This window comes from Mercenaria mercenaria, chromosome 9, assembly GCF_021730395.1.
Source record: "Mercenaria mercenaria strain notata chromosome 9, MADL_Memer_1, whole genome shotgun sequence".
In the NCBI taxonomy this organism is placed as follows: domain Eukaryota; kingdom Metazoa; phylum Mollusca; class Bivalvia; order Venerida; family Veneridae; genus Mercenaria; species Mercenaria mercenaria.
Genome location: NC_069369.1, coordinates 79,337,371 through 79,356,651, shown reverse-complemented (window position 1 = coordinate 79,356,651; position 19,281 = coordinate 79,337,371). Strand labels below are relative to the sequence as shown.

Below are 19,281 nucleotides of genomic sequence, written 5' to 3'. Positions count from 1 at the left end.
CAATGTACTTGCATCCATTTCCTCATTCCACATTCAGCTTGAAAAAAGGCAAAAGTTAAAAGTTTTACAGTCTGTAAGGAGGCCCTTGTCTAACCAGGTTTTTCCTTGACGACACATATGTTACTTAGCGCACAACACCTTCTCATTTTTTTTATCACCTACTGACTTTGAGTGATAATAGAATATATACCCATGATAAAGTTTAAACATTTCTTACATCAGTACAGCATATGTATTAAGGGGAGCTTCAGATCATTTAAACTGTAATGCGACGAGGAGAAATCAACAAATCAGCAATACAATCTTTTGGGATTACATCGTTTTATCCTTGTATTGCTGTTCACAATCACGGTGTCTTTGAATATAGTTGCTGTCTTGCAGCATTGATTTATCCGAGACATCAGGCAGACATACTTGTTTGAAAATGTCACGCACGGGAAATAGTCTATAAGGTATCTCTTTACATTTGGATGAATAATTTCAATAATGTAGAATTTGTTTAAATCCTGACTCTTCAAAGCGCAATTTTATACTAAAACAATTTAGCCCGTATAAAAGATAACGTCGTATGCTTGATTTTCTTCTAGACTTATTTGACACACCTCGATCTACAGCTATGAGTTTTCATAATGAGAGTCCACGAGAATTTCAGCATTTGGATAAAGTTTTGGTGTAAAGAAAGCTTTGAACAACGACGTTTTTCACAATAGCGAATTCACATATCATCTATCATACGATCAAATAAAATGCATAGGTCCATTAGATTTCTAAAGCTGATTCTTTCCATTATATATTTCATATGTCAACATATATGGTATGATATTATATTTTTAGAAAGATGATAAGGGTTTTAATTTTATCTATGTACACAGTTATTCGAAGCATGATTAACATTTCCGTATGCCATATCAAGGCTTTAATCTATGTTTTCCGGATAAATGACGTTGCGTATATCTTCCGATTGAGCATACATGAGTCCTACCTTAATTAATGCCTGATAAAAGGATAGTGAACGCCTGTTCTATCAAGATAATAGATAGTAACATATATCTTGTAAATGACCTATCATTAACACATTTCTTGGTTCTCCAAAACTTAGAAATTCAGCAAACGACAGTAGTCTCATTTCTAGGTAACGAGGCAATATGTCATAGCACAAAAGTCCCTGTTTTGCTTTATTATCTAATGTCACACGCAAATCCCCCGACACCACCAAGTGGATTTACACCAAACTTCCCACCAGTGATCATTGCCAAGCAGAGTTACATCGTCGGCATTATCCGGTTCAGTGATTTGCAGTGGAGTTATGGCCCTTGGTTCATCTATTTCTATGATGTTTTGGCCACTTCTCTATTATTATTGAGCGAATATTTCAACTACACCCGGTGAGAAGCCACATTTTGGATATTGTCGGCATGTTTGGGTTCGGTAATTTTCAGTTGTGTTATGACCCTTGATTTGTCGTATTTTACCTTGTCCGCGCAACTGCTGTTATACCACCGGAAGGAATTACACCAAACTTCATAAAAGTGACCCTTTGCCAAGACTATCACTGGGCTGAATTTCACCAAACCTGGCGCATTATTACTGTGAAACGTAGTTGTGCATATTACCGTCATTTTCTGATTTAAAGATTTTCAGAGTCAAGACCCTTGATTTGTCAAATTCTTTGATATCTGTGCTACTTCTGCTATTTCACTGGTTGGAATTCTACCATACTTGACAGGAGTTACCACTGCCAAGCCTAGTTGTATATATAGTTAGTATGTTATGGTTCAGTGCTTTTCGCTCTAGTTACCGAAACTTACGGCCCTAAACGTGCGGCTTTTACTATTATTTCTTCTTGTTAAATGGTGGGAGACATACGTTTTTCGCGAAAAACAATCTTTACTTCTATATTCTTTTAGTTACAAAAATAGCAAATACTTCAAATATAATGCGTAAGGTAAAGTTCTGTTCGAGAACTTGATATATCGGCAACAGAATGTCAATCTAGACATATAACTGCCTTAAGGTCAGACCGCAGTTTCCGTACTGTTTTCTGTAGCGACATTTTGTCAGTCCTGATGATTATGTATTCCCTTACATTCTTAACGAAGGATTGAGTAGCGCGTAAAGTGCGTTTATTAATTATTAAAGTACGTACATTTCTATACCCTAATCATGCTTGGAAAATATTTGTATTCAATTCAGAATCGATTGAACTACATAAAACTAAACGTCTAAACGGAACAGAGATGTATATAGTCGAAACCTGTCAATAACAAAGTATCAAAACTAAAACTACTGAAGCCTTTTAAAAAATATTTTAACTAACTAATCTCTTTAAATCTTCAAAAATTTCCAATTCGTTTTTCATAGGCGATGGCGTGGATTTACCAATTTTGGATAGGCATGTATTTTTGTCCTTACAGGAATTAACAAATTTGCACTACTGGATCGTGTCGGTTCAATTTCGTAATAGTGAGACATTTTGGTATAATTAAACTCCATTTATCATTACAACGTTCTCTTCGTTTCATTTTCGTCGTTTAGGTTGTAGACATACGACGTAGATACAGTAGTTTATCTTAATACATGATGCCACTGTTAAATTTTGTCTATATATCTGACAGTATGTCTGAAGGTGTACTAACTTTACAACCAAATAAGTAAAATTACAATTTGATACTAAAATATTTCTTTCGGCAATGAATAACTTTTCATAATATTTCAGATATCGGTTTGTATACATGCAATTGGAATGTAATTTGTAGGATAAAATGATTTTACCTTTCGAGTAAAATTGTATACCAGAAGAACAATTTCAAAACTGTAAAACAGGCTCGCAATACTAGTTTTTATCTTATTAACTGTTCAAATATAACACAACTTTTGAAACAATTTAATCTCCTTTTGTGAATCCAATTGTATTGCAGATGGTTGTAATCAAAGTCATTAAGAACTTTTCAATCTCTAAAATGTTTCTGTTAAATAAGCTAATTTAGATATGTCTTCCATTTTAAGAGATAAAAAATGAAATGGATTCGCATCTGTTGATACAATCTTTACATCGGAAATATCTCTTTAGAATAAATGTTTGATATAAAGTTAAAAACTCCAAATGATGAGATTTATATTAAGTTTCAGTTTTACAGAATTATGTTTAGTATTTATAATTACTTTGAGTATGCAATACAATTTTTTTTAAGATACTGATACTACAAAGATTGATCTCCAAAAGTAATGTCACTGGAGCTGGAAAATATGTTTAATTTAAAGAAAACAACAAAAATTCCTACCCACGTACCTTAATCTATTTGCAATGATATTTGAAAATATCATAACAAATGTAGCTTAGTTATCGAAACATCGACGTGCTCAGAAAGCATTGTAACGAAGATCGCTGGACGTCAATGACGTTATTGATGTCCGAAATTGAAATGTTTGTCCACAAGGAATAACAAGCCGTAGCATAGTTTTCTCGGTTGACTTTTCAAAGATGTGACCACATATCATTATAATTTCATATGAATAGGTGTATTGTTTTGATGTCAATTGGTGACCGTTTTTGGTTGTTGTTTTTTTTTACTGTTCATGAATGAAATGCTATTTTTGCGTGCAGCGAAATGTCGTCATGGGTGAACTTTGAAGTTTTACATGTTTATATAATAAAACGAAACAGTCATAGCAAATAATATTTGTCCATGTTATCATAATTGAGTTAGCTTACATCTTGATCTAATTTCCATAATAATACGACGACGACGAATAAATGCGCAATTGACGAACTTACATTACTTCTGGATCAACCCTCGTACATACATATTTTTAACCTTGGAACAGATCTTTCCAATATCCATGAATGAATTATAACTTTGAAGCTCAGGATTCTTCTAATCCTTGTTCTACAATAATTACCTGTTTGTTTCAAATGCACTTTACCACTCACGCAACAAGACCGAACGTACAATTCAGCAATCCACTTTTTTAAACATGATACGTGCCTCATTCTTACGGTGCTGATATTAAACTATTTGGAAATTTGTGTTGTTTATTATTTCATCTGGGGCATCAATCTGTCTAGGCAATGAGACATACTGTTTACTTTAAAGTCGCTTTATAAAAAATGTGTACCGCTTTGGGGAAAACATTACAGACATTTTTGTTTGACTGGCACTCGATGCTGCTACTTCCAGTTCATATATTATAGCATTGTAAGGGATTAAGGGGATATTTGATTGTTTGTGTATGTTCGAAATGTCTTAAACCTAGTGAACACTGTGAAGTTGCAATATTTTCAGTATAAGGAATGTGAGTTTTAGTGTTCAGATGTAACATATGTAATATATATTTGTTCTTACATGTATATCAAACAAATTTTCTTTTCGTTTCGCGTTTGAGTTTATTTGACAATGTCTTATCAGTAAAAATAATATTTATTAACTATATGTTAAAATTCCAGAGATATTTCACTCTTTATTGTGAAATGTGTAGTAAAGATCTCTTTAGTAATTAAGATCATAATTGTTTATTAATCTTTCGTCATGAACTCCGTTTCAACTCGTATGTTGAATGTCCAAATAGTTCGCACATGAACGACGCTCAACACTCTAAATTGTCCCCCGCACTCCCCCCCCCCCCCTGCCGCCCCCCCCCCCCCCTCCACCAAAAAAAACAGGAATCAATTGAAGCTTTGTTTCTAATGTGTAATTCTTACGAAATTCATATTGTTTTTTCTGTGAGTTTGCACAATCTTGCAATTAAGTTATTAACTGCAGGTCAGCGCTAACAAGTCAATGCCGTTTCTGTTTTCAAATAAATAATTTTTTGACCTGATGATTTGCTAATTTTTATTTCAAGATTGTATTGAGTTATACCACAAAAGTTTCTAACGCACCCCGTGTATAATTTCACTATTGCATGATTTGCGGACACTAGCACAACAGGGAGAGACATTACGACATTATTGTTTTACTATTTCTATTACGTATAGGTTAATAAATGGGAGAGTGGTGCGTTTGAGTGATAATGGCCCTGGCAAGGTGATAATAGCCTGCGGGCTATTATCTTCTTCCAGGATCATTATCACTCAAAGGCACCGCGCTCCCATGTATTTACCTGTTTATTACATGTTTACCAATAATATAGTAAGAAAAGTTTAGTGTGTAATTTTTATGGGTACTGACATCTACTTGCATAATAATAAACAGCTTTTCAGTTTCTATATTATATGTGTAAGTGATTATATACTGTATAAAATCAAATGCCTAGATAGTTGTTCTATGTTGCTAATAGCATAATTTAGGGTTGAAATAAGTTTTATCACGAAGAACATACGACGTTACGCTCAAGATAATAAATTAACCACTTCTGTGCCAAGGGCCGATTTTGGGCCGATGTTGTTTACTACGTTGAGTGCCAAGGGCCGATTTGGGCCGATCTAAACTGAACATTTACCCCGTTTATTTGATGTCAGTGTTATTATTTTCCAAGCAGATATACATACTATTGTCTCTATGGAAATGAAAACATAACAATCTTACTGGCATATTATGACGTCATTTTCGAGTTGACGTCACTTTAAAGACGTGAACGTATCAAAAGTTCCCGCCGAAATAATAAATACCTATCGTTGGTTTGGGTGTTGTACGACTGACCGAAGAAACGTGATAAAATGACTACAACGCACGTTTTGCGAGAAGAAATATTCAATTGAAATGTTTTTTATTCAGTAAATCGAAATACATTGAACAAATTACTAAATATTATGTTGATAGTACTTGTTCAGCCTAGCAAACCATTTAAAAACTAAGATATTTCCTAATAAAAAGTCGAACAAAGTTCTATTGAATCAAACTGGAGGCATAAAATATTTTACTGAAAAAGTCCTTTTCACGCTCTGTGTAAGGAACTTCCAAGTGTCGTGCACTGCCTTTGAAATGTCTCAACAGTTTAACAAACTTGTAACCTATATCTTTCATAAAATCGTGATGAATATTTTACAGATATAAAAAACAATTGTGATCCTGAAATAAAGTAATACTTTGCAAGATTTATTGTTAAGGTGCCTTCAGCTTGAGTAATGTTTACATTAATCTGAATCTAGAGAATGTTTACAGTTAGACCCATTAAATTGTGTTTAGGGGTCTCATTGGCAGAGTGATAAAGGTCACTGACTTCCAATCACTTGACCTTCACCGTCGCTGGTTCGTTAGGGTGTTGAATTATTATATGTGAGGAAGCATCCGGCTGGCAAACGGAAGGTCAACGGTTCTAGAGAGTCGCCACATGACATACAATTATGTCGATCTGACTTTAAAAACCAAACAACATTTTATTTCATTTTTAATATAATATGATTATACTTCATATCTCGAAGGAGACTGATTCAATATTCAAATAATTTGGACTGTATAAATAAGTGTGCGACTGTTCGAGACATTCCCCGTACGGTACCGATGTGATAAAAATACACTAGACATCCAATGAAGTATGTAAATAATACTAAATATATATAAATGTGTGTGTTGTAATTAGTTTATAAAGATATTATAATCATTGCCGGTGTTGAAAAAATGAAATCAAACAACGCATACAACGCGCACTCAAGTACAGACAAACAAATAAAAATATAGTTTTACCTATAATATTTGAAACGATGTCGATATGAAAACAAAAGAACTTTTAATTAAACTATGGTGTGTTTAGATATTGAATACTATTAGGATAATTAGGATATTTTCAAACTTATGTTGTTGTTGTTTTTTTTAATGAACGACGGAACACAGTTTCTACATTCATCTTTATCGTACAATGTATTGTTTGTTTGTTTTTTGTTTGTTTTTTTTGTGATTCATTTCCCTTTCATGGTTCTTTTTGAAATATAGAAAAGTAACGTTCACATTTTTAGTTGCACACGTGTTTCCGTAGTAGAGGGAAAGCCGAGTTAAGAGTAAAAAGTAGATTTTTAGACTCACATTATAGTTACATTGTAACACCTCAGTACGTGAACTTTTATTTTTAAAATTAGAGAAGTCACTCATGATATGCGCAACGCAATTTGCCTTTTCTTGCATGCTGGACAGGATTTTCCGTGTTTTTGTCGGTGTTGGAAAAAACCTTCTTGCATACCAGACAGGTTTGCCTGTGCTGGAAAAACTCGTCATACACTTCGGGGTAAGTTCACATCGAAGCTCTAGGGTAGAGTAGAGACTGACACTGTACTCGATAACCCACTTGAACGGTATAAGTTAGTACACCATCGTATCTTCCCTGCTGAAGACCTGAACTCCGCAAACTCCATGGCGAGGTAGGGTTTACTGGTTCCTTGCTTTTATCACAGCGCTCAGTGTGCAGGGAAAAAAGTCGTACATACTTCCACGGCCCAATTTTTGATTGGTCAGTTACTTTACTGGTGGGGTAAGTATCATTTACACAACAGCCTACCCTTCCCTAGAGCTCCGATGTGAACTTACCCTCGGGGTTTAAGATGACTCACATACTGTAATTTATGAATGAATGCGTAAATTCATACGCTACTATGATGAAATAGTACTTAAAAGGAAATCATTTGTTATATTTAATTGAAGAATACGGTATGCAGGAAGAAGAATCTACCATTAGTTGGTGTGGATTGAAATTTATGACTCTCGGAGCCTTGATACCGCCTAAACAGTTACCCGAGAGCCATATATTTTCATTCGCATCTTCAAGCGGGCCGCATTACCGCAAAACAGTTACCCGAGAGTTGCATATTTCTATCCGCACTTTCAACCATTGAAAAAAAATGATGAAAATGCTCGATTGTTTATTGAGAAATTGAAGGACACATTTTCGATAATAAATATGTCATCCGGTATATCGAATGTTACCGTAGAGGGATCGATCCCGATTTTCGTCGTTTCGCGCAGGATCGATTCCCTATCAATTTAAAGGTAGATTTTAGAATAAAAAACAACACTGCCCATATTTGTACTGATGTGCAAGACGCAAGTTATGTCACAAGGAAAAAGCGTATTCTTCCAAAGTCCGAAGTCAGACGCTCTGTGCACGTGCCGAAAGCACAGATTTTTTTAATTCGATAGTATATATCACATTCGGTATATCGCATGCTACTGTAGAGGGATCGATCCCGACTTCAAAGCAACGAAATCGGTAGGATCGATTCCCTATAAAATTGGCTAAAACTCTCTCGATTATCATTTATTGTAACATGACAGCGTTTAAGCTCTTCTTTTCAGGTTTATGTAAAGAAATCGTAATAAAATAATTAAAAGAAATAATGCCATATCTACTTTTAAAGACAAGTACAATGAAATGTATTTACTTTATATTATGCTCGCCGGGAAGCTATATATTCATATTCAGGCGCTCGGATCCTGGGCGAGACATATCACGGCTCCCTGTGGTGATCGGCTGAAGATCGGGGGAAACTGGTAAAGAAACACCGTATGTAACTAAAATGCTCGTGAAAAAATATCGGTAAATCCATAAAAACACCAACATATATTTTATTAATTTAAAACCACATGTAACTAAATCGCTTCTGAAAAATTGCATAAATAGTTCAGTTTCAGTTCCATGTATGTTGAAAGTAACTACCGTTGTTGATATTTTTTATTTAGTTAAGAATGTCTAATATTATGTTGACAATGATTGTAATGGAGCTGTTGTTGCAAATTACAATAATTACATAGTCAGAGGCATAACTATAATTGTCTTCAATATGTTGTTTTTTTTGTTGGATTTAACGTCGCACCGACACATGATAGGTCATATGGCGACTTTCCAGCTTTAATGGTGGAGGAAGACCCCAGGTACCCCTCCGTGCATTATTTCATCACGAGCGGGCACCTGGGTAGAACCACCGACCTTCCGTAAGCCAGCTGGATGACTTCCTCACATGAAGAATTCAACGCCCCGAGTGAGGCTCGAACCCACATCGATGAGGAGCAAGTGATTTGAAGTCAGCGACCTTAACCACTCGGCCACGGAGGCCCCTATTGTACGCCATTAAGGTTCATGTAAAGTGTTTGGACACCACCCTCAGGTGAATTTTGATTTTGGAAATTTATTCTCCGAAGACCGTTTCTGTTTATTATAAATACACTGAATTGTTTAGAGGAAGTAGGGAATACATTACACAAAGGTAAGCTTCTTTGAGAATAAGTATTTTGTCTAAAATTGCAGGTACTTCGACCGTCACGGTTCTATTTTGTAGAAAATATCAAACTTTTTTTTCAAAAGTATTTTTTCTTTAAATACGTTTTGTTTGTGTCTGTAACATATTTATCTAGGTACTCCTAGTATTGGAATACAGTTAACTTACATATTTTCTGAAATATAGGAGTATTTTGTCATTTTGACAGCTCTACTTTCACTTTCGTTTTGCAATTTTGGCAAATTTTTGAAATGTAGATGTATTGTAGCAATTTTAACTCTGGGAGTACCTGGAGAAATATGTTAGGCATACAATAAGTAAATACCTAATGTCAAAATATTTTTGAAAAAGAAGTTTGATATTTTTTACAAAACCGAATGTGGACAAGCAAAGTACATGTCATAAAAGAGAAATATTATTGTACCGAGCTAAACAACCTCTCTTGAATGACATGTCTACTCCTTCTGAACGGTTTGGTATACAATGTATGCAAAACAAAGGCCTATGAGGTCTCAAAACATGAAACAAAAATTTACTCGAGGGGCAGTCTCAAAACACTTTACATGAACCTTAAGCCTAAAAGCTCCCTAAAGCGGTAGTCAGTCAATGTGATGTAAAACAGAATAAATTAGCTGCACGTAGTTTTATATCAAACTTGAAATACTAATGATTTGTGACGTTTCATATCCAGTATGTATACATATCCAATATGTATACAATAGTGAACGTTTGCTATCTGTTCGTCTTGAGGCTGTCCCTTTGAGGCAAAAGAAAATAAAAGCAAAATATTAAGACAAAATTGAATCGGTTAAAATTGGTTTAAAGAAAAACGCTCAAATATTTTCAAATCATGCACAACTCATAAGGAGATTTAAGGGGTAATTAATTATCTTGCTCAAAGTTGTAAACATCCACAAAGCAGCGGATATATTTTGAATGAGTTTCAGGAGTATTCGTATTAGGAAAGATAAAGTGTGGCAATTTGTCTATGTAAATCATAATGCTGCCACAGCGATTATCAATTTTAAAATTTGTTTGTCATATATCGAACGTAAAATCCGATCAGCTTACGATGTACTGCAAACGAGAAGTCTTTGTTTTTGTTTCTTATCCGCCAAACATACAGACGAAATATATACTTTTTTTCACAGCGTAAAATATCTTGTTTCACGGGTTATCCAACAGCTCTCGGCATTCGCGCATGTTCTGTCTTCTGTAAATTGTCATATGTAACATCATAATAAAGTGTTTTCATAGTTTTATGTCCTCGGATGTTTCACAAAAGAGAAAAATTGTCTGTTCTTATCCCTAATTAAGAGTGATCAGAATATGCATGTTGAAGCTTACAGTTATATATGTGATTAACCCAAGAACGAACCCACGACCCGAGATACAAGTACAGTGTATTTCCAAAGTATTCATTTTAGCTCTAAACATATAGAATTACCTGTCTTATTAAATGCTTTTCAGTGATTTATCGAAATGTTAGAGTGAAATATAGCTGGTATTTTCACAGTGAAAAATATTAAATACTGAAGATATTTTTCACTTGTAAGAAACTATAAAATGGGTAAAGTTAGTCAAAACAGAAATAAAAAGAAAATTTCTTTGTTTTTACATGTAATATCTAAATATCTTTCACTCATGGACGCCATATCTTATATTTTCACCTGTGGGTAAACCACTCATGAAAATATTGTATTCGGTGTTTACTCGGGAAAGATACTTTAATCTCACACAAACAAATAACCTGTATATGATCAGATTTAAGAAAATTTCATTTACTGACAAAAACCCCTAATTATAATCGCAATGTAAAACAATTCAATTAAAGCATCAATTAGCATGAACATAACCGCTGACGTCAAGATTCTCTAACGGTTTTCGACGTCATCGACGTCACTTTGGCATCTTTTGAATTTTCCGTTGGCAGCGAAAGGGTTAAGAACTAAAATTTTCGCTGTTAAAGCGTCATGACGTCATTTCTGTTTACGGACGTTAATTTCCCGCGCTATCGTCAGGGCCATTATTGATAATGGCCCCGGGGCTTATTATGATAATGTGATAGTGCATGACGCACTGCGATAATGTGAGAATGTTTAGCACAAATTTGTTACTATTTATATCTACTCATGTAATAAAGTTGTATACATTAACTTCTTTTGTTTTTGTAATGACAACTGAACACTATTGACAGTAATTCAAAACTATTATAAAACTGCGAAATAAATAGTGGTCAATGGGAAACAATTAACAAGGTGAAGACTTGTTTATTTAGTTTGTATTATGCAGGAGATCGGATATTTGAATATTTCTCAACTTCAATTCTAATTGATATTATATATATATATTGTTTTTAAATTATCATATTATATTATAATACAAGATTTATATAGCGCCCTTTTCATGATAAACACGTTCAAAGGCGCTTTACATATAGCAAACGCAGCCACACAGGGCGCAAAATTCATCCCCTACTAGTACAGACACAGAGCGATCTGACCAGAGGGACAGAGTGAGATATAGCCCCCAGAACAGATAGAGAGAAATCCATTTTAGATACAAGCCTGTCCGGCTAACTTAGCCTAGCTCTTTGCGAATAGACAGTCTGGTTCTTTAACGTGCTCTATGTATAGCACCGATACACGCGAAGAACCAGTACAGGCCTCTAAGTTAGGTGGCAGACGCTCAAGAGCATCTCAGAAGTTTCCAATGCCTGGACTGGGATTCGAACCCCGGACCTCTGGATTGACAGTCAAGCGTGTTACCACTAGACCACTGGCCAACCTATGATATGCATTGTCAAAGGTAAGATACACTCAACTAACTTTTATGATATTTCTTATTCAATCCTTTCATGTCTTTTTCTGAGTTTCTGCACTAAAAGTCTTACAGATTTTCATAGAAGGAACTCAGACTCAAAGGGGTATTCTTTTTGAAAATGTAACACACCAATATGGATTCAACTTTGAAGTTTTGTGTCCAGTACTTGCTGAAAAATGAGCTTCAATGCAAAAGTTGAGAAATGGAACCTGGCGCTCTCACATATTTGTTTTATCTTGTAATAGATTGTGTGTAGTTCAGTTGATTCTGTGATGCAGAAACCTAACAAGAAGAGGCAATAAACATACTCTTAATTTACCTTTATGTTTTTCTGCACGGTATCACGGCCGTTAAAAGTTTGGATTGTTATATCATAGAATAAACTGATCACATACATAATATTACATTTACCATATAAACAACAAAGCAGTTGTTAAATGGCCATTGTACTACATAAGGTTACAGATTAAAATTTGAAACAAAAGGTTTTGTGCGCGTTGACCAGTACCGTAATACATGTATTATTAACTTACCGTAAGATGCATAATGAAAATAACGCACATAAATTATTTCAACTTTCCCCAGGTATTAATGAAATAATACCATTAGTGAAGATTGAGTGCACCGAAGTTTCTATTAACAGCCAACCACTAGGAAGAAAATATTTTAGCTGGATTTAAAGTTATATCAAGATCCATATTTAAGGATGGAATCTGTAGGCGTGTAAGGTCTGTGAGTGTGCCTAGAGTTACTTTTTAGGTCTCAGATAAAATTGTTATAGTGTTATTTCAATAATCATTTTTTTATTATTAAAATAAAAAAAAATGTTTTCCCCTGTCCACAATTTGAAGGATAGGCCGAATGTACTCTACATTAGCTTGAACTTCTGCTATTCCCTGTACTACTTTCTTAATATGACAATAATTGTCTCCATATTAAGATTAATAATTGCTATCTAATTACTGTACGGTAATGCATTCAATTTCATCTGTAACGTAGTGCAGATATACACTGTTCTAATATTTTCCCTTCCTAGTGTACTTATTAGAAAGGATCGTATTTTGCTTTACTTTTCTGCATTTCAGTATGTATCCGTAATCTGCATGCGCCTATCGCATGCTAGAAAAAAAGAGATATTTTGTCTCCCTATCTTTTCTTTTTGTTTAGTAGCAATGTAGTTCTTTTTTCATGATTATAATCTGAAACATCTAAAATTCTAAAAAATATCGAAATAATGTTATTAAGTTAGTGGATTTTATGCGAAATAAAGAACAGCCTATTTTAGTGGTGTTCAACCTAGACCAGATGGCTCCCGTGCTGGTCCTTTTGATAATGTAAGGTCTGAAAGCACTGAACTAACCTTTACTGCCACAGTGAAGGCTGTTGAGACAATATAAACTTTTTTACTAAAATTATCATTACCAATTATAAATTCTATGTATTGAATCATAAATATTTGTAAACATGTTGTAAATAACAGACCTATTCAGTAGTTTAAACGAATGTAGGATTTCAGTGTAACATACATTTTGTCGCTGTGCATGTTTACTCTTTTAAGATGTATAAAACAGGAAGAATTCCAAACTTGTATTCTGAAATTCGGTTCTGTAACAGTTCAGTCTCTCCTGCCAAAATATGTGATGTAAATGGTATAGGTCGTATTCCTGTGCTCTTTTTACGGTGCAAAAATAGTATCTGCGATTTGTCACGTACGAAAAGGGTCGAAGCTGAGATGTCATGTTTAACGAAGTCAGAGAACGTTTATTTAATTAATAAACAATTTCATATTATGGAACGATTTTTATTTTGTTTCTCTGTTGTTGTTTGTTCATGTAAAAGCATACTGTGAGCTCTGATAAAATCAAGCCACTGTATTAGGAAATGCTATGTTTAAGTTTCGACACGTCAGACCACAAGATTCAATTTGTTACTTATCAATAAAGGTCTCTCTCTCTCTCTCTCTCTCTCTCTCTCTCTCTCTCTCTCTCTCTCCAAATACTGGTAAAGATATACTGCATGTTATTTTTCAGTTCTCTATTAATGTTTATAGTTCAAACATCTTTTTTATCCAATGACAAGCAAAGCATTTTCAAACAAGAGCTGTCTCCATAGGATGACATATGCCCCCGATGGCACTTTGAATGAGTAGTTATGGCCGATGTTAGAGTTTAGGACCTTTGACCTACGGAGCTGGGTCTTGCGCGCGACACGTCGTCTTACTGTGCCACACATTCATGCGTAGTTATTTTAAAATCCATGCATGAATGACAAAGATATGGACCGGACACGCCCATCAATGCACTATCATGAAAAAATGACCTTTAACGTCTAAGTGTGACCTTGACCTTTGAGCTACGGACCTGGGTCTTGCGCGCGACACGTCGTCTTACTATGGTACACATTCATGCCAAGTTATTTGAAAATCCATCCATGGTTGACAAAGATATGGACCGGACACGTCCATCAATGCACTATCCTTTAATGTCTAAGTGTGACCTTGACCTTTGAGCTACGGACCTGGGTCTTGCGCGCGACACGTCGTCTTACTGTGGTACACATTCATGCCAAGTTATTTGAAAATCCATCCATCGATGACAAAGATATGGACCGGACACGCCCATCAATGCACTATCCTTTAATGTCTAAGTGTGACCTTGACCTTTGAGCTACGGACCTGGGTCTTGCGCGCGACACGTCGTCTTACTGTGGTACACATTCATGCCAAGTTATTTGAAAATCCATCCATCGATGACAAAGATATGGACCGGACACGTCCATCAATGCACTATCCTTTAATGTCTAAGTGTGACCTTGACCTTTGAGCTACGAACCTGGGTCTTGCGCGCGACACGTCGTCTTACTGTGGTACACATTCATGCCAAGTTATTTGAAAATCCATCCATCGATGACAAAGATATGGACCGGACACAAAAATTGCGGACAGACTGACAGACCGACAGACTGACAGACTGACAGACGGACAGACGGTTCAAAAACTATATGCCTCCCTTCGAGGGCATAAAAAGTAATCAAATTACTTTCATATTATTTCGTTACTGAAAAATAATGGTCCACTTAATCATGAAGTGGTACAAAACTAATGAGTATTCATTGTTCCACCTACTATGGATTTCCCACATTCAGGGAGGCGGATCAACTGCCAAAACAGGGACTGCATACAAGAAATAATATGTCTATATCAGTATAAATATCGAACTGTGTTGTTTGTTTCTTCTTTTAGCTGAACTTTCATAGTTCAAGTTTTAACTTTTTGCACCTTTCACTCTTTGTATTAACTCCACGATTTAAATACTGCAGCACTAATTGTTGCTATTTATATATATTCAAATTTTCCTATTGTTCATTAAATTCAAATGTAAACCGGAGGTCAATTAACCTCTGCTTGTCTAAAATAAACCAGAGTGCATAAAGTTAAACCTGCATATTATATTTTCATTGAATAAGAATGTAATATTGTGTTCGACAAACTACTCGATAAGTGAGTCGTCTACTATGTATTTATAATTAGATCTACATCCGCATGATTTTGTGTGTGTGTGTGTGTGTGTGCGTGTGTGCGTGTGTGTGTGTGTGTGTGTGTGTGTGTTCGGGTTTAACGTCTTTTTCAACAATTTTTCAGTCATACATTAACGACGGTGTCTACTTGTAGCAGTGAGCACAATGCCCAACTTTATAGTGCTGCCTCACTGGAATATCACGCCGTGGACACCCAGTCACATTATACTGACACCGGGCTGACCAGTCCTAGCACTACCCTCTTAATGCTGAGCGCCAAGCGAGGTAGCTACTAGTACCATTTTTACGTCTTTGGTATGACGCGGCCGGGGATCGAACCCAGACCTCCCGCATTCGAAGCGGACGCTCTACCACTAGGCTACCGAGGCATGATTTTGTGTACAGACAATTTGGCCACACCTCCCAGAGAAATTCAAATTCAAATCTTAAACTATTTTCACAAAGTCATCTTTGCAAAATAAATCAGAAACAGATTTTTTTAATAAGATATTGTAAAAAGTCACTATGTACAAATGTGCAAATTTAAAAGAATATCTTTCTACTGATTTAAGGTAATTTCAAAGAAAGGTTCCCTATGTGAGACGGAAATGTTGGTGATTGACGAAAAGGGGCGTTTTAACTATAAGTCGGTTATAGATACATTGACATTCTAATGCATTAAGTTTTGCCTTCACTACGCTGCGCTCCGTTTCGGCAAACTTAATTGCATTAGAAAGTCAATAAATGATCTATAACCTACTTATAGCAAATTCTGTTTACAGTTATGTGACCTTCAAATTTACAAAGGAAGGTAATTTAAATTTCGCAGTTGTACAATGCATTTGGCGTAAAATGTTTGTATTCAACATACAATTTTAACCGAGCATATTGAATTGATGAAAACGAAAATCCAAACCCAATACCGAGTAAATTATTTAAATCTAGTAGGGCTATATTTAAATTACTTGAAGACAACAAAATCTATGGTCCTTAGAATGTACACACATAGAACATAGTGTTTTATTTCCATTTTCCCGACCATCTTGTACACTTGTTTAGATAATTAGTTTATACTGATTAAAACAACAACAACATCAAAATTTTAATTAAGAATATATAAGCCTATGTAACTGCATATAAAGACAGAGGCAGGTGAAAAATCTACTATGCTATAGTAAATTGTTTTGCACTGCTTTACCGTTGACTAGAGCAAGCAAACACCAACAACAGATAAGAGCGTATGATATTTCAGCCTCGGGTAATTTGAACAGCATAATTAGAATTGACCTTTATGCTCCCTACACTTTTGTAATTCCAAAAATTGCGCCAAAGTTAATATTGTTACTAATCGTCCTATATGATAATACGTCCACGTTCAAATACAGGAAAACTTTAGTGTCGCAAAAATACCTTATTTTACAGTAGAGGTATTCTTGTCTGATACTAATGAACATTTCGTGATATTTTTAGCCATTTTTTTAATTTTGTCATTCACTTAGTTATGGAAAAATAGTCTGGATCATCATTGCTTTCCCCTGAGGCACTTGGATGGAATGTTCAACGCATTATGTCTCCAGAGAAATGACATTTCGTGGAAAATTATTGTGGTTTTGCAAAATGTCAATTAAATTGCTCATGTCAAAGTAACCTAACATTTAATTTATACTATAATACTTTAAAACAAGAAACCACACTCATTAGATTACCTAGTTCACTTGTCTTGTGAAATTTACAAATATAGTCCAGTATTTTTTATTTTAGAAATGCTAGAAAAAAACTTATAATCAAGCAAACATCATAAATATAATGAACGAATATAAAACACAAAAGACAAGAAAGGAGAAAAAAACAAACACACCACTTTCAAAAACGCTTTCTAGAATGCTTTTCTCGTGAATTATGAAAACAATCTTATGAGACAACGTCCTTTATAAAATGCCCTATCCCATTCCGAACATTTATACTTTATAATCTTGTTGTTTCCAATAAAAACAATCTTGTTGGTGTTCCACATTTTTTTTAATCGAAACGAATTTCAGGACGTAAAATATTAAGTAAGTAAAATGAAGATGCAAAACATGGGGCTAGCGAGCGTCTTTTTTCTTTTGATTAATCTGTCAATAGATCCGCTATGCCTTTATAAGCGATGCCCGTTCTACTAAATGTGTTCTTCTAATTTTATAATGGTAGAAGCTGACCACGAGACACATGACAGTACTTTATTGTTTATTACATTCGGAATTATTTGAAAAAATATGTTCTGACTACCTTTAGTGATCTCGAACATAACAAGATTATCATTGCACGAGACACATGACAGTACTTTATTGTTTATTACATTCGGAATTATTTGAAAAAATATGTTCTGACTACCTTTAGTGATCTCGAACATAACAAGATTATCATTGCATGGCATCTCTACAAGATATGGATTATTTTAACATATATTAGGGAAAACTGTGTATTTGTCAGTAGGTTTTAAGCAAGAAAGTTGAAAGGTATGCTTCAATCCACTGATAGATTAAGCTGTTGTCTTATGTACAACTACCTGGTTTTTAACTGCTCACGGGATTGCAGACTGTCCATATTAGCTACTAACATAAATTAAACAGTGTGTTGCATTCATTAAATGTCTGCGGTCACATTAAAAACGAATTTCACAAATAACATTGAAAGACTCTTTCACTGGGTGAAGGTGAGGATTGAATTATCTGGATCGAGGGTAACTGTTTAGGTGGTAACGAGGCTCTGCCAAATATTTCCATCCACACCTTCTACCATTGACAGGTTTTTCTTGCAAACCTTATTCTTCAATTTATGGTGGCTGATTTCTGCCATTTCGTGTTGGCAGGGCGAAAACACGACAACACGAAAACACGACAAATTTTACACGAAAACACGACGTTCAGAGGGCGCCGACATGACATATTTATTTGTCGAGTTTTCGTGTTTGCGGGTATGAATATGTAGTATTGGCGCCCTTATTTTGTCATGCTGTCGTGTTTCCGCCCCGCCGACACAAAAACACGAAAATTTGTCGAGTTTTCGTGTTTTCACCCAGTCAATACGAAAACACGACAAATACCTTACTTGCCGAGTTTTCGTGTTTTCGTGTAGGCATTTTCCGTTAGACATGCGCACAACAATTAATGAACTGAACACAACATAACTGCATGCAAGTTTAAGAATAAAAATTGACATGTGCTATGTATATTTCGACCGAATACCATTTTGTTACATAAAAAAGACGAAGGTCGAATATCCAAATAATATTTTCTCAAAATTTAGACCAAATAATGCACTAGAGTCCACCATTGCATTCCTACATTTCAAAACTGTCCAAAACCATCTGACCCCCTAAATAGGAGGGCATGACCCCCTCACGTACCTCAGATTGTGGACAAAAATGCAGCAGGGACCACCATTTCATACCTATATTTCAAAAATGACAAGGGAGAGACCCTGTGATTCCACTGTCATGATGGGGTTAACCCCCGTAATAAAGCAATGCAGCAGGGGCCACCATTTTATTCATATATTTCAAACATTTCCGCCCACGCCGTGACCTACCTAACATGAGGGGTTACCCCTTCCATACCTAACCCCACTCGGCTCGCCGATGCCGCCTTCATTCTGTATCTGTTGCCTCTCACCGCACCCCGATGAAATATTTCTGGGACCGGGTCTGTTATAAATACACTTTATATTCTTAAAACGATAACTGACATCTGACATATTATTGTATTGTTTTATAATCTCAGATCTCCTAATGCAGCTTTAATGAATATAAATAAATTCTG

At 35.2% G+C, this 19,281-nt stretch overlaps 1 non-coding gene across 1 annotated transcript; it reads right to left on the bottom strand.

Annotated features, from left to right (window-relative positions):
- Positions 1 to 15,799: 15,799 nt before the first annotated feature.
- Trnas-cga (transfer RNA serine (anticodon CGA)) lies at positions 15,800 to 15,870 on the bottom strand. Its single transcript has one exon. It is a non-coding gene; the product is annotated as a tRNA-Ser (tRNA).
- Positions 15,871 to 19,281: the final 3,411 nt, after the last annotated feature.